The 4,265-nt window shown below is 38.4% G+C and overlaps 1 pseudogene; it reads left to right on the top strand.

The window, feature by feature from the left end:
- The first annotated feature begins 1,072 nt into the window (after positions 1 to 1,072).
- Positions 1,073 to 4,265, top strand: part of LOC103733279 — a 17,654-nt pseudogene continuing 14,461 nt past the window's right edge.

Here is a 4,265-nt window from a genome sequence, read left to right as displayed (position 1 = left end):
GCAAGAACAACCAGTGTTCTTAACCACTGAGCCATCTCTCCAGCCCCTAACAGAAATTCTTTTTTTAATATTTTATTTATTATTTTTATTTTATATGTATACGTCTATTGCCTGCATGTAGGTAAGTGCACCCGTGTCGTGCAATGCCCACAGAGGTCAGAAGAGGCTGTTGGATCCCCTGGGACTGGAGTTATAGACAGTTGTTAGCTGCCATATGGGTTCTGGGATTCGAACCTGAGTCTTCTTCAAGAACAGCCAGTGTTAACCCGAGCCATCTCTCTAGCCCCTCAACAGAAATTCTTAACAAAAGTTAGTGTCATTATAAAATGAGAAAGTATAAGACATGAAACTACAGATTAAAATTTTCTCCCAGCTGCTTTGCCTTTGAATTCCGGTCCTTAAAACTTTATGGCATATTAAAGTTTCATAATAACCAGCCCTTGAAAATCAGGAGTTTGCCATAGTGAAGAAAAGATAAAATATTTGGTAAACAGTATAGGTTGTTACATCAAAATTAATTCAAAATGGAGGGCTAGGGATTTAACTCAGTTTAGAGTAGTTGCCTAGCATGCACAAGGCCTTGTATTTAATCCCCAACACTGCAAGTAAGTATGTAAGTAAATAAATACATAAATTCTGTATGGATCAAGATTTTTATAGGAAAACTGAAAACCTGAAAGTAAAAGAAGAAAATGTGGAGAATTATTCAGAAATATGGGAATCAGAAAAGCATTTTCTAAGCTTGATACAAAATATAGAAGCTATTAGAAGAAGCTAAATATAATTTATTTTTAAATTCTATTTAGTGACACCACCACAAACCAAACCAAATCTAAAAGACATGAAAAATTTGGAACAACTATTTGCTTTCCTACAAATTGATGAGGAAAAGGCCAATAATTTGCTAAAAAAAAAAAAAAAAAAAAAATGGGCAAAAGACATAAATAGATAGTTCTCAGGAAATAAATTTTAATGCCTTTTAAACATATGAAAATATGCTCAAACTTCTCCATAATAAGGAAAATGCAAATTAAACTTCCAGATTGGCACAGACAAAAATTTTGATAACACCATGTGGATGAAGGTTAGAGAAACAGATGCTAACACATATTGCTGGCGGGGGTGTAAACTGGCTCAGCCCCATAGAGAACAACTTGACAATATCTATCAAAATCTCAAATGTGTGTTTTGGCAGGCACCATGAGTTGTATACCCTAAAATCATTCCTTCATATTCATTGCTAACAGAACCCAGTAGCTCAGGTGGCGATGAGCCAAGCCCTAAGCAATGATTCTATGTGTTGACTTATTTATACTTGTTAAACACTTACTGGGTGCTAGATGCTGCTCTGATAATACATCAGTGAAGGGCTCAGTCAGCACTTACTGACTGAGATATTAGTAAATGGGTAATGGTCGTATTCTGGTGTATACTTCAAATAACAAATGACAATATGACTTTCAGTGCTAACTGAGACTTGAGAGGGAATTGAAAACTACTATAATATACAGTGGCAGAATAGACACAAACTAGAATTGATGCAGAATAGAAACTATGAGCCCTGTTTGTAACCCTAAGATAATGCCAACGCTACCTCTTTCATTCTAAAAACACTTCACCAGAAAACTCTGGAAGAAAATCCAGGTCTGAACTAGCTCTGGAGAAAATACATAGGACACATAAACACGAAAAGATGCTCAACCTCTTTAAAAATTAGGGAAGTTGGGATGAGGTTACTAATAAGATCCAAAGCCTTGGAAGGATTTGAAAATGAGGAAGGATGTGGTCAGAATGCTTTTCAAAGCTTGTGCAACTTTGATTTGAAATTGTAATGCAGTATATAATTCTCTGGGCATATATACCTCCTAAGATGAAATGATTAAAACATCAAAGTTGAATCAAGGGAAAACTGGATTATACTAATAAATTTGAGTTTTTATGAAAGAATATTAGAAGGGTTGAGAGCTGCTTCAGCAATAAGGAGCTCTACCTGCATTTTCAGAAGACCTGAGATCAGTTCCCAGTACCCAAGTGAGGCAGCTCAGCTCCCACCTGTAACTACAGCTCCAGGGGATTCAATGCCTTCCTCTGGGTTCCCCAGGCACCTGCACTCACATGCACATACCCACACACAGACACATAATTAAAAATAAATAATAAATCTTGTTCTTCCTAAGTCTGCATTCTGCAAGGACAAAGCCGTATTCAGCTCCAGGGCCAAGATCGTGAAGCTGACCCTGAGGCTGGGTGAGTGCCAGCGGGGCATCTCTCAAGCTCCACTGCAGCTGAAGATCAACTGACATTCAGGTGCAGAAACTCAACATCACTGGAGCCAAGGAAATCGCAGTTGGTGGTGATCGGAAAGCTATCATAATTTTTGTTCCAGTTCCTCAACTGAAATCTTTCCAGAAAAACCAAGTCCGACAAGTACATGAATTGGAGAAAAAGTTCAGTGGGAAGCACTTAAGTATTTATTACTCAGAGGAGAAGTCTGTCTAAGCCAATTCAAAGAACATACACGAAAAATAAGCAAAAGCATCTCAGAAGCCGCATACCTACTACACTGTGTATGATGCCATCCTCGAAGACTTGGTCTTCCCCAGTGAAATTGCGGATAAAAGGATTTGTGGGACACTGCACAGCAGCTGGCTCATAAGGGTTCATTTAGACAAAGCACAGTGGAACAGCATGAAGCACGAGATTGAAACTTTCTGGTGTGTTTAAGAAGCTCGCTGGACGTGGTGGTGCAAGCCTTTAATCCCAGCATTCGGGAGGCAGAGGCATGCAGATCTCTGTGAGTTCGAGGCCAGCCTGGTCTCCATACTGAATCCAGGCCAGCTAGGGCTACAGGGAGACCCTGTCTCAAAAAGACCAAAAAAAAAAAAAAAAAAAAAAAAACCTCATGGCAAGAATGTTAATTTTGAATTCTCAGAGTTTCTATTGTAAACACAAATGACTAAAGTATCACAGTAAAAACAAAATACATACACACACACACGCACATATATGTGCAAGGCCTGGTGGCACATGCCTTTAGTTTCAGCACTTAAGAGACAGAAACAAGTGGATCTCTGTGAGTTCAAGGCCAGCCTGGTCTATTCAGTATATTCCAGACTAATCAAGAATATATAGTGAGACCCTGTCCAAAAAAAAAGCAATATTAAAAAAAGAAATTAGAATCACTCACAGTTCACTGACTTTATCACCTACCTACCAGATCTCCTCATGTGACCCTATAATGTGCTAACGAAACGGAAAAACTTACCAGTTCTGGGATGGCTTCTTTGCTACCAAAGGGAGAAATTCAGAAGGAAAGTTTGCTGGAGCTACCTCTCTCCTCCCATTCCAGCCTAGCAAGTGGTCTTGATGCTCCATAGCGAACTTGTGACCAGCAAGGGACACTTGTGAAAGGGAAAAGTTGGTTTGCTGAAATTTGAAAAGCAGAAAGACTCAAAACAAAGAGAAAAATCCAAAACTTTTGAAAGCCTTGCTGAGCTTGTAAGGTAATCCTGACATCAACTGAAAGAATTGTGGCTAAATCAAGGACAGGATAGAGTTTTGCCTATAGAACTTCTGGTACTTTCTGAATTTCATCCTATGTACCTGAGTTGGTTATTCAAATAAAACTATAATACCAAGGAGTCTATCAATCAAACGTTTAAATTAAAAAATTTTTGTCTATGTTTTTAAGGGAAAATACTTTTTAAAAATTCATAATTAGGCCGGGCATGGTGGCACACGTCTTTGATCCTGACATCAACTGAAAGAATTGTGGCTAAATCAAGGACAGGATAGAGTTTTGCCCATAGAACTTCTGGTACTTTCTGAATTTCATCCTATGTACCTGAGTTGGTTATTCAAATAAAACTATAATACCAAGGAGTCTATCAATCAAATGTTTAAATTAAAAAATTTTTGTCTATGTTTTTAAGGGAAAATACTTTTTAAAAATTCATAATTAGGCCAGGCATGGTGGCACACGTCTTTGGTCCCAGCACTTGGGAGGCAGAGGCAGGCGGATCTCTGTTAGTTCAAGGCCAGCCTGGTCTACATAGTGAGTTCCACAACAGCTAGGGCTACAGAGAGACCCTGTCTCAAGAAGACCAAAAAAAAAAATTCATAATTAAAAATTCTTTAGAATTTATTTTTATGGTATGAATGTTTTGTCTACATGTATGTAAGTGTACTGCATGCAATGCCCACAGATGCCAGAAGAGAGCATCAGAGCCCCTGGAACTGAAGTTACAGGTGGCTGTTAGCAACCA

This window comes from Nannospalax galili, unplaced genomic scaffold (genome assembly GCF_000622305.1).
Source record: "Nannospalax galili isolate Female #2095 unplaced genomic scaffold, S.galili_v1.0 scaffold734, whole genome shotgun sequence".
In the NCBI taxonomy this organism is placed as follows: domain Eukaryota; kingdom Metazoa; phylum Chordata; class Mammalia; order Rodentia; family Spalacidae; genus Nannospalax; species Nannospalax galili.
Note: the sequence above shows the minus strand (reverse complement) of the source record. Positions and strands in the feature narration are given on the sequence as shown.